The sequence below is a fragment of the Protopterus annectens genome, chromosome 1.part2 (genome assembly GCF_019279795.1).
Source record: "Protopterus annectens isolate FY-2018-M chromosome 1.part2, PAN1.0, whole genome shotgun sequence".
Taxonomy (NCBI): Eukaryota; Metazoa; Chordata; order Ceratodontiformes; family Protopteridae; genus Protopterus; species Protopterus annectens.
In genome coordinates, this window is record NC_056727.1 from 436,846,280 (window position 1) to 436,859,762 (window position 13,483).

The window sequence follows — 13,483 nt, forward strand, 5'->3', positions numbered from 1 at the left end:
TGCAGTCAAGATCACAGAGCGAGTGTCCTGGATTCATCTGACACACTGTAAATTGGTTAAGAACTTTGAACTGGACAAAAATCTTGTTACTGTTGTACAACGAGAACAAAATGACCAGGTATAGAGTAAACAGAGATGCAGAACAACCTCAGAAAATTTGCATGATTATTCTGATAGCTATACTGATAACATTGATCTTTTTGCTGTGGTCTTTCCTTTTCCCAGCCACACGAGTTGAACTGAACAAACGTGATGCATTACTCATAGACTGGCATCCAAACTTTAACACTTACCAAGCAATTAAATATGTGTATGCTGAGACTTTTAATGTTTCAAACTGCTGGATTTGCACAGCTATACCAACAGCATACGGGGGATTATTGATGACTGCTGTCCCCTAGGAGTCAATGAGACCTGGGAAAACTTGATTTTTGATACTACATCTGTGAAATCACAAGACAAAATAGCATTGTACCTAGCTGTTACACAAAAAGGGATTGTATGTTTTTATAAAAATGACACTATTCAGGTGGGTTGGAGCAATTGCAATGTGACTGTTTCTTATAAATGTTATATTAAGGCCAGTAAGACAAAAACTATTTGTGATACAAACTATGATGCATATTTTGAGAAGATGCATAGAAGTGTTAATGAAATACAGCATAATCCTGTTCTTTTAAAGCAGCTTTCTATTATTGGTAAGAAAATGTTTCATGCAGGGCAAGCTTGTATCAATACTAAAGTAGAGAATTGTTATTTTGTTTGTGGGGAAAAAGCATATAAATGGCTACCTGAGAATTGGTCAGGCAGTTGTTTTTTGGGTTACCTGGTTCTGGCCATACGACACACTGCAGCTTTGCCTCAGGGAAAAATTCGAAATGTCAGAGAGGTCAGCAGTAAACCTAGAAGTCCAATCAAAAGACCAGAGAATCCAGTGGGACGAATCGAAGCAGGGTGGAGAAATCATAACTCCATGAAAAACAAAGATAAACTGACACACATGGACTTGAGTGACACCATTATATCGTGGGCAGGCATAGCCCCTGCATATGGCGCAGTGAAATTGATTTGGGAGCTGAGAAAACTGTCTAAACTTCTCGAAGTTATGAGCAATGCAACTTTTTCTGCTCTTGAATTAGTGACTGATGAACTAAATGCTATGAGAACTGTGGTGCTTCAAAACCGCATGGCTCTTGACTTCACCCTAGTGGCGAGAGGTGGTATTTGTGCTTTAATCAAAGAAGAATGCTGTTCGTATATTCCTGACAACCAGCACGAGATAAACAACCATCTTGAGGTGATCCAGCAAGTGTCAACCATGACTAAACCAGGCCCAAACCCTCTGATGGACTTTTTACAGAATTTGTTTGGGGGGAGGGGTTCCATCCTAATGAACATCCTGATTGCCATTTGTGTGGGATTACTCCTATTAGGAGCATGCATTTGTTGTGGTATTCCCTGCATGAAAAAGTTAATCAAATATTTTATATTCATGTCAGTTTCTGAGACTTTGTATCAAAGTACTGAAATTGAAGAGTTGTTGAAAAGTAAAACACTTCCATAAGTTTAAACTGAATGACTCTCTTAACTGCAAATCCTGAATGGAAGAGGTTAGGAGAAGAATCAAACTGTTTATGCTTTTGAAAATAGAATTAAAAAGTATTAACAGGGGGGAAATGTTAGAAAATATGTATTAATGTGTATGCTTAATGCTAATTAGAAGCTAAAAGTGTTAACACGTTTTTCATTCTATTTTATATACACTATTTTATATACAGCTTAGTTTTATATGAGACTAAAAGATGCTTTTGAAACTGCAGTGTGCTTTCTGAAACTTGCAAGATTACCTCTGACCTACTAACTGCTAGCACAGCAAAATTCATGTTTATGCCTTTTGGAAATGTACTTGAAAAACAGGTGATTATCTGCTAGGTCAGGAAGCAATGAATGAACAATGCTATATTCTATAATGTTATGATTTTGAACAATTAGCTCTGTTCGTGGTATGAGAACATGCACAGCTGCAGAAGGAAGAGATAAAGACAAACAAAGAGCTGTTGGAGAAATGAACTACAATCTATACTTGTTTTGTGCTCAGATTAGCCGTAGTACCTTGAATGGTAACATTGCATATATCTAACCGGTGGTAGCCAAGGCCACGTTGTTTTTGTTAGGAAGTTTTTCACAAACAAATTGATAGTATAAGCAGAAAAGCATGAAAACAACTGCTATGTAATGATGATGTTAAAACTTGTGATCTGCTACGTCAGCTTGGTAGGCAATGTCTTATTAGAAAATGTATAAAAATGCTGGTATTTCCTGATTCTAGTTAGACAAACTCTGTATTAGCACATTTTTGTCTCCTTGCTGCAAGATTAAAGTGCCTTAACCTGAACCTACCATGTATTGATCATTTTTAAGGTATATTTTTCATTTGACACCTACTCATAACATACCTTTTCATAATAGGTAGTATGGTGCATTGGCATTTAACTGGTTTAGACTTCCTTGACTTCTCCCTTCTGCATTTACTCATCAGACTTCATCACAGACAAGACCATAGTGCCTCAGTTTGTGATTTTGTCAAGAGTTAGACCAGTAAATAAATTTTATGAGATAGTTTCCCTATACAGTCAAAACTTTCCAAATATATATTCCTACAATGCCTCTCTCTCTCTTTACACTTAATCCTCAACAGTTCTTTAAGACTAACCACATTACTGTACTATCCAGTGTGAAACACAGGTAATATTGCTGAAAAATAATGGTTCACCTGAGGACACTACATGCTGTCACCACTGTCACCAGACAAACAAGCCAAACTCACATGTCAATTGACCAGGTTTCTTTTGGATAAGGAATAAAGTCAGTCAAAAAAATTCTGCATTCTTAGACAGGAAATGAGTGGTAGCAATATTACCTTTTCTTAACTTCAGAGATAATTATGATTAAGAAGTTAAATTATACACTTAAATACACACTTATGATACATTGTGGAAGCAGGGAATCTGGCCTCTGCAGATTGTCTTTTTGGTGCCTCTACATGATAACTGTAACTCCACAAGGATCAGGAGAACAGCAGTTATGAAAATATCACCATCCATTACATAGCAGTTTGCATACTCTGTGAACTAATACTAAATGAAATAGAAGTAATTGTGAACATTTTAAATCTCAAAAGCTGAAGTGGTACACTTCAGTGAAATTAAAATGTGGTGATGGCTGAAAAACAATACTTCCCCTCTCCAAACATGCAGTTTTCCACCAGAATGGCAGTGTTATGCATGTGTGGTAGGCATGATTAGTGAAATTTAAATCTCTTACCTGTTAAATGTCCGTGAGTTGCGGTGTCGATTATTTCAGATGTCGGTGAAGTGGATGTCGATATAGTAAGTTGTCGATCTGTAGACATGAACCCATATATATATATATATATATATATATATATATATATATGTATATCAACACTCCCTACAGGTAAGTGATCCTGATTCATTCTGAGGATCAGTGTTCACAAAGTAGAATATTATCCTTATGATAATGCTAATATGTCCTTCTTCATACTTAAAAACTTAACAACAGTATAACTTAATATCCACATGGGTATTGTAGACTTTTCAGTGCATCTTAGAAACCTCCTTCTCTCTTTAAAATATAAATAGTAAAGACTACTAATGTAAAACTTGGGGAATGGGTATGGTCTAAGTTGTTTGATGGATAAGATAAATACACACACACTGCATACACAGGCTTGCTTCGGTACATTTTGTGGACGATGCAGCCTTCATCAAGAACTGATAAATATTCATTTGAAACAGAACCTAAAGAGTATGTGTTTGTCAATGTAATGGTGGTTTCATGACATGTGAATTGAATACAGAGCTTACATTTGCCTGAGTGCCCTACTAATATATGTTCCATTCACATTCTAGTGGGCAGTGCAACTAGAACTGCACTGGTACACACAAATCTGTGCAACCGGGAACCAGAAGCCTTAGTCTAACTATTATATGCAAACAACATTTTATATGTTAACATCAGTGAAAGAATAAGTTTGTTAACAGCATCAAGGAAATGATTAGTTTCTGTACCAGCTTTTCATTTATTTATTTATTTATTAGCTGACTTATCAGTCCCAAGAGCCATCCAGGGCCTACTCTTTCCATATGTTCTTTTTTGTAAGCAAGACCTGAATGGTGTTTACCTTGCAGGGGGCTCATTATGGATATCTTACATACAGAGCTCTCTATCCTGGCACATGAAATGCAGCACTTCAAGGTATCTGAGTGCATACTTCCATATTCTACCAGCCTTAGCATGCCTTCCTTTTACTTCTTTTTTCCATCATTCGTTGGCCAGTCTAGCATTAGAGTATACAGAAGGGAAGCCAAAAAGGCAATGCAGTTTCAGCTGGTGACTGCTTTCTCCACCAGACATCCCGTGTCACTACTAGTAAGTGACTGGGCATCTGCCCATGTGCCACCAGGTTTAACTCTTTATGTTACTTTCAAGGCATCTTCATATTTAATTTTTCTCAAAAAAAAGAAGCTTTAAACAAGAACAGGCTGTTTACAGCTGACTTTACAAATAAAGATCTGATCAGAAAAAAAATAAAACAAAATGTTTGCTATAAAACATAGAAAACAGTAGATAAAACAGCAAAGGCATAGTTTTACTTGTAATGTTACACAGTTATGTGCTATGTACAAGATATTAGACATGAGCCTGGGCTGCCTGCCCTCTTCATTAGTTTGCAACTAATTCACATTTTGATAGAGACAAGAACATGTTTATGGCATAGTCTGATAGAGGTAAGGACATTATGGCAAGGATTGACTTTGACAAGTGTATAAGGACATGTTTGTGGAATAACTGACAGTGATCAGTGATAAGGACAGGTTTATGGCATAGACTGACAGTGGTTATGACATATTTCTGGCATATACTAACAGTGGTTATGACATGTTTATGGCATAGACTGACAGTAGTAAGGACATGTGTTAAAAACAGTAGTCTTAATGAACAATAACTTGTGATGAATTGTGAGACCAACAAGCCTAATTTGTTTTGCATAATCTCGTCTCTGTAATTTATAGGGTAGTACCTTGATAATTATAGCATATTTGGAGATTACTACATTTACATTTTTTATTATATAGCTGCTAATACATCTGGAAGTAACAGAATATATCTGATTAGTCTTGCTAAATTTGTAATTCATTGCTTGTGCATTTTGTTGTCCATGTTATAGCAACAATTAGTGAAAAACAGTCCATGTATCATGTCTTATTTTTAACTCTACCATTCTAATAGAGGCTAAAGGCATGCAGAGATAATTTTCTCTCTCTCTCTGTCAGGCAATGGATTCTTCCTATGTAGTGTCCCTCAAGGCACAGTACTAGCACACATTCTGTTTTCCTTCTTATTAAGGATATAAAACAAGACCTACCCACACTGAATGTAACCATGTATGCTGATGATCATCTCAGGCCATTCTTCTAATTCTGTAGTTCTCAAATTGTAGTCAAATTTCATTTGCTTTGACATAGGATCTCAGAGTATAAATTATGCAGTAATCCTAGCAACTCTGCAGGGATGATATTTGGAACAGCAAAATATTTGCTAAGCTACACAATTGCATATAAGAGATCCACTAAATAGTATAATTTTATTTTATTCACTTAACTGGGTAATGCCATTAGACACAAGTGTCCCTTTTCAGGGGGGGACCCGGAAGCACTGTCTGCTTATGTAACTTGCTTACAATAACACAGTAGGCAAATGGTGGTTGAAATAATCCTAGAGTGTGGGAAACAACTTATTAAAAAGCATACAGCCTTAAACCTGTCATTAACTGCAAGGTGTCATAACTTGTTCCCAAGATATATTACCTATCATTCATAATAAATAAAAAGTACCTAGGCATTCTTTTAGATCCCACTCTCTTTTAAAGATCTCACCAAAACAACAATTGAAAAAATACTGTTTTGTTTAAGGATCTGCTGACAGATTTTAAATTTACTTTCACCTGATATAAGAAATGCCCTCGCAAAAAATGTTCTCTTGCCATTGAGTAACAGAATGTTTTTACCTTTAATAATTGTTTACTCTCCATGAAATACATGTATGTTACAAACTGCTGTGTTCAAAGATTTATTTTTCTAGTGGAACCCAAATCCCAGTGCTCCTCAATGGCTTCTAATATCAGACAGAGTTGCTTTGCTTCATACTACAATACTATTCAAAATAGTAAACTTATATTATTACTCACCACTTCTTTCAAAACTGCAGTTTAAAACATTCACTTTTTTACTTAGCAGTAACAATGAAGACACTCAAAGTTGCTATACCCTGATTCACTTCATAGGTGATTAAGCCTTGACTAAGATGGGACCTGCTTGCTAAAGGCAGTTACCCAGAGAAAATAAGACACCAGAAAACACTGCATAGCTTTCAAGGCAAACTAAGGTACATTTCTACAAAGTGCATGAATGCAAATGCCTCAGAGATAATGGATAGAATAAAGACAAATTAAACATTTATTGAGCAAAGTCTAACAGGAGGTGGAAAAAAAAACAATAAGCACTATTGGTGACTCTATGCTTGTTATTTTTCTTCCACCCTGCCATTCCTTGATCTGCTTTTTAAACTAGGTGATTTTAGGCTATCTACCCTTACTGTAAGTTGAGCTTCATAAGCTCCTGCCTTTCTACAGTGCTGTTGATATCTTGAATTATATATTTACCTTTCCTTGTGTTTATTTTGAACAAAAAGTTCATTCTGCCTCTCATTGTCAGTTCTACTGATTTACTAGCTTTGAATTCATTATCTAGCTAGTTGTTGGACAAAGCAGTAGACAGGTGATATTCCATCTAGTGGCAGTGGGTGGTAACCTGGTATGTATAGGCTGGGGAAACGAACTAAAGATCCCTGCATGTAGTTGTTTTATTGGCTGCAGGGCTTATTAATTAGCTTACCTTGTCTGTAACGTGTTTACAAACTCTGCACAACTGAGTGGCTCTTTGCTCCTTTCTACAAAGTGGGGTACTTCTATTGAATCAGCGTACTTTTATAAGCTGTTTAAACAGCACTGCTGTTGTCTTGAATTACTTATTGACTTTCTTTAAGGTTAAATGTGTTTGTGGTAGCATTTCACTCTGGACACTCTTTTACTGTGCTTTTCCATTAGAAGGCTGGGATTATTCATCTAATGGTAGTAGGTGCTTGCCTGATCTTTCTAAGTTGGGAAACATATAAGAAGGCTCTAAGTGTAGTTGTTTTATGGCCAGAGGTTCTGTATTTCCAGTGCTGGTATAAATTCAGCACATTTGCATGGAAGCTGCTCACCATGCCAGTGCTCTATACAGATGCAAACATCTAGAATTATATAAACATTGCTTACTCCCATCGGTACTTACGTATTATCGCAACCAGATTTTTGACAGCAATACCGGCTGGTTGACGATCAGGCAATATGTTCGTTAATGTTTTTAAAATGTTAAATACTGTGTTTTCTGTAACAGTTCATGTTTTTGGGAGTGTTATCACTGAAAAGTAAAAAAACATACTGTGGTTGTTTCTTTATGCACTTGACTGCCAGCATGTTGGTTATTGTAAGTCTGCCCGCTGAACGTTCCTTTTTTCGTGGCAGCAAAAGCGATGTCTGCTAACGTATTGCAGCATATTCCCTTGCCCAGAACTGTTTTTAAAGGTTGACAATTCCCATACCAGCCGAAAAGGGGGTAAAAAGCAGCTGACAGTTCCCACTCCATCCAAAAAGGGGGGAGAAAGCAACATCTACAGACGTGATACTTTTACCAGTAAAACACTCATGCACTCCTAAGGCCAACACAGCATGTGCAGGATTGAAAGAGAAAGCTAACAGATTGTATTTCTGTTCTTTCACAACCGAGTCCCACAAAAAGCCACTACATTTTCTTCACATACCGCTCGGGTCATCTCAACTCCCATTTACAGGACAGTACAACATGGCATGCATGTTGAAATGATTGCACATTACAGTTTTTTCACAATATCTGCTGGCCCGAGAAAGAACCATGCAGCAGTCCGACTTGAAAGAAGAGAAATGCTGCTAGTGAAGTGCGGAAAGAAAGACGAACAGTATGTTTTTTTAATTTCATTGCCATCACTACAGAAAAGACAATGTTGGGGTATAAGGACACATGTTACACTACATTTCGCCAACATTAATGGCACTCTTTCAAGATCGTTATGCGGTTTTCACAACCGTGAATATCTGGTTGCGATAATACGTAAATACCCTTCTATCATATTGTTAAAGTTTACTGTATTTACTGTTTTTTTGTAATTCTCTGAAGTTTAAAGTTACATTTTCAAACTGCTGTAAAGGCTGCTGTTCTGCACTAAAATACATTGTATCTAGTGTATCTTGGTTGGTATTCAGCATTTGTTTGTGGTTCCTTTTGCATTAAGATGGTCAAAGTCTGCACTGTTGTGGTGGGAAAGGGCTGATTTCACCTACCTGAGGTGAGAATTGCTGGTGAAAAACTCATTGTGTGCTTACCTGATTGGCCATAGGGCATAGTTAGTGTAAAACCTGCTTTTTTTGATTGTATATAAGCCTTATGTTTGCACGAGTCTTGGCTCATTTATCCAGAGCTGCTCATCCCTTGGTGACAATGCCGGAGACTTTGAAAGATTTTGCTAACATCAGAAGCTGCCTTTGGCAAGAGAAATGAAATTAAGTATCATTGTGCACTTTCAGTGCTTATTGTCATTATACTGTGAAAGTTTACTGTGCTATTTATTGTTTTTCCTTGCACTTCTTTAAAGTTTAAAGTTGCATTTGAAACTGCTGTAAGGGCTGCTGTTCTGCATTAAAATACATTCTATCTAGTGTTTCTTAATTAGTATTAGGCCTCTGTTTGTGGTTCCTTAAAACCTGACCTCCAAACCAATCATTTTACATTAAGAGGATTAAAGTCTGCATTTTCGTGGCAGGAGAGGGCTGATTTCACCTATCGGAACTGGGAATTGCTGGTGGAAAGCTCACTGTGTGATTAGCCTTAGGGCATAGTTAGTGCAAAACTTGCCTTTTCCTGATTGTATATAAGCCTTACGTTTGTGCAAAGCTACTCTTCATACAGCAGCAGTTACTGGTGCCTTGATATATGCAATCACCAGAAGCTGAAATTTCCCTTTAAAAATGACCTCTGAACCTTACCTCAGTTCTTCATTACTCACGAAGCAACTAGTTTGTATGGCGAGCAACATTTATGCATTTAGTTAGGAGTATTTAGGTCTAACTTACCTTATTAGAGCACCCAGGACTATCGCTGCTCAGAGAGCATTTGGTTTGGTGCTGGTCAGCAGTGCCGGTTAGGTTAACTGCAGATTACACCAAGTAAGCACATTTCCATCATCTGATTACAAACACCCGCCACTCTTATCCTTGCAAGTACACATTGGGACCAACAACTATGGATGGGCACTTTCCTGCTATCTCTGCATCAAGTATGGTGAACATGGGCATCCTGAGGCAAGGTATCAATTTCCTTATGCATACTAACAACCACTTAATTCTCGAATAGACAAAAACAGTTGTAAGAGATGTAGTTACAAACTGACACTAGAGGCTACACTCTCACATACAGACACAAAAAGTAACCAGCATGCTGTCAGCAAATCACACACATCACTCACCGCACCCACAAAGGACCATACACACAAACCCACATATGCGGAGGTGCTCACATGTAACTTACCCAAACCTCAAAGGCCTCTCAGATGCAGTTCTCATCAATTCCTCATGCACAAAAACAAGACACCTCCTATCACAATACATTAACCCACATCTCATTGTATCTCAACTACCAGCCCATAAGGCAAATCACTCCACAGCACAATATTCTTGTAACAGGAGACTCCATTGTGAAACACACTGATGTCCATACCGGGCTGAATAAGGAGAAGGTTATAGTTAAGTTGTCTGTCATGGGACAGGATCTGCCACATCACACAAGTACTTAGGTCATTTACCCCTAAGTACCAGTATGACTCAGTCATAGTCCATGTGGGCATGAATGACCTGAGATGTACCTTCTTGGACTATATGAAGAGAGGCATGAGTGAGCTCTCAGAATATGTACACAAGCAGGTATGAGCCTAGCACTGACCAACATTCTACCATCTCCAGGGATGATGCCACAATGTCATCAGAAAATGATAAATTTTAACAATTGGCCTAGCTACTGGTGTCATTTCAAGGGGGTCCAATACTTGTCAGTCTGGGAGGACATGCTTGACAGGCCAATCTCCTTTGTCAGGGATGGTCTTCACCTGTCACGCCTAGGCTTTGGGATACTGGTCAGAGCAATGTCCACCCGTACAGTGCCTGTTTTGGGCATTGCCAAACAGACAAACCTTCCAACATAACAAAAGCTACTCAGGACAAGCTAAAGCTGTTAAAGAAACTGCACTCCCTAGAAACTCTCCTCACCCTGGAAAATGCTGACATCTGTGTAGTTACAAAAATGTGGTTCAAAGCCATGGAAAGCAATCTGACAAAACACAGCTATAACACCTTTCATACATTTTGACAATCCACTGAACATGAAAGAGCAAAAGGTGGAGGTGTATCTATCTATATAAAGGATAAGCACACCTCAAGGCTGGTCGAACAATATGACATGCTTGAGCTGCTCCATGTCCAACTAACCATGGGAAAAATCCATTATCTTATTCTTGCTAAATACAGGTTCCCCACCATGAACCAGAAAACCCATATGTCATACCTGAAGTTACTAAAATCACTCCTCATCCATCCCAATACCATACTCATGGGTGATTTTTAACTACCTCTCCATTAATTGGGAGGCATACACAACCACTAACATGCAGGCCCAAAGATTTCTTGACTTTGTAAATTCAAATATCAAATACTATGGAGCAGCTAGTCTGCACTCCCACCAGGGGAACAAATATCCTAGATCTGGTACTCACACATATGGGAGAGTGCCCCCTCCCCCCATGTGATGTCCTCACTGGTAGGATCAGATCACAAAATGGTCTCCCTTGAAAGGTAAAACTAGTTTTCACACCTAACCCTCAAAACTTTAAAAACTTTTCTAAGGTAAATTACCCCCTATTAAGGGATGGCATGCCTAGTTTTCAAGCTTCCCCAAATCCAGAAAACACAGAAACCTATGCAGAGGCATACAAAAAAGCCCTGTACATTCATACAAACAACTGCATAGAAAGGTCATACTATAAAAAACAAGCCAACCGGATGGACAACTGGTATTAATAGATTGCATAAGAAAATAAAGAAAATCCTGTTGAGACATAAGAGGGAATGTGCACAAAAGAGGTAAAAGTTCTTCATTACTCTAAACAAGTAAATCTGGGAACTAGTCAAGTCTCTGAAAGCAGTCTTTGAGGTAAAAATACCATCCAAAGCAAAGGATAACCATAAGACATTTTTCAGTTATGTCCACAATCTTAAAGCAAAGGATAACCATAAGACATTTTTCAGTTATGTCCACAATCTTAAGGGCAACACCTAACAATATGCAGAAGTAGTTATAAATGACATCACCTATACTCAGCCAGAAGATATAGCAAATCTGCTTGCAAAGAAATTCAGTTTAAATTTCACCTCCCCATACCCCAGTTCTCCCCAAGAAATACCCCCCCACCACTCCACTGCCAATTATTACAAAAGAACAGGTTGCTACTGCACTCTCTAAAGCTAAAAATATGGCTTCCATGGGGCCTGACAATATACCAGGATGTCTCTTAAACTGCTTAAATAAGAATTATCAGGCCCATTAGGAGTTCCAGCTAACCACAGCCTCTGGACTGGCTTTATTTTGATAGAGTGGAGGACAGCATCAGTCATCCCACTGCATAAAAGGGGGACCATCTACTGAACTGGGAAATCACAGACCCATAATTTTGACTAGTCTTTTATGTAAAACCTTGGAAAGAATAATCATGGACCTGATAAATACTGACATAGGAAACCTTCAAAAATTTTGATTCATCAAAGGCAGGTCATGACTACTGAATCTGGTGGATTTCTTTGAGATAGTCACTAAGGCCATGGATGAGGGTAAAAGAGTACATACTACCTACCTCAATCTGGCCAAGTCATTTGACACAATTCCCCACTCAGGTATTATAAATAAACTCACAAAACAGGGCATAAATCCCTACATCAACAGATGGATTACCAATTGGTTCATGAACAGGACACATATGGTTAATGTGGATGAATCCAGATCTAGCAAGAGGTCAGTTACTAGTGGTATACTCAGGGCTCACTGCTGGAACCACTCCTGTTCAGACTATACTTCCCTGAAATCAAGACTAATGCAGAAGGCCTCTGGATGACAATGTTTGCATGTGACTGCAAGCTGGGGCAATCATTGAATCCCTCAATAATATAGATATCCTTTAGGAGGCTCTAGATCAGAAAAATAATTGGTGCCGGAACCATGGCCTACAACTAAATGCAAAAAATGCATTATTATACCTTGTGGGAAGTCAAATACTCCTGCAAATTACAACATCAAGAGGACACCTCTAAGAGTAGACTCAGAGGTGAGAGATCTAAGTACTCAGATAGATAACCAACCATAATTGACTGAAACACCCCCTGGACATCCCCTAGAGTTGCAGACACATAAAAAATGTAAAATAAATCAGCAACGTATGAATGTAACCATTTTAATGAATCTTTAAAACCAGCAATTAAACAAGGAATAAAATTCACAATAAAGTAGTCAACCGCTTTCATCCTGAACACTGCACTTTATTAAAACTGATCCTTTCATTAACCTAACTTAATTTATACACAACTTAATGAACATGAGCATAAAAACATCCAGTCAAGTTTCTGACGTAATTAATATATGCCAACAAACTATTCTTTAAGGATTTCTCTCAATGCATCTATCAGTCCCCTGTTTTTAGGAAGCCAACTTTTTCCAACAGATACTTCATTAGTCTAGTTGTCATCCAGTTTTTCAAGAGTACATGTACATGGACAAATGATTTGTCTCTCTAGAATTATTTTAGTTGATGGTATATTTGCATTAAAGATTAATAAATTGAAAGACTTGTTTTTAGCTAGAAGTTACCCTTTAGATGTTATTGGCAAGGTTAATACTAAGATTTGGGCAGGTAGAAAAACTATGTACAAACCTATTTTATTTGACAATAAGTTTTTCTTAAACAAGAAAACAGTGCCTAATAATTATGCCAAAAAAGCATTTACTTACACTTTTAATAATAAGGTATAAACTATTAGTAATATTTTGAAAAAAAATTGGATTAAATGTTTTCCCAAAGACATTTTAAATTGTTTAGGATTTGAACCCAACATTGTATTTAAGAGAGGTGTTAATATTAAACAGATTTCAGAAAGTATGCCTCAGATAAGAGGCAATAAGGAGTTTAAAATGAATAAATTTGATAGACATCATCAATGCCACTATAT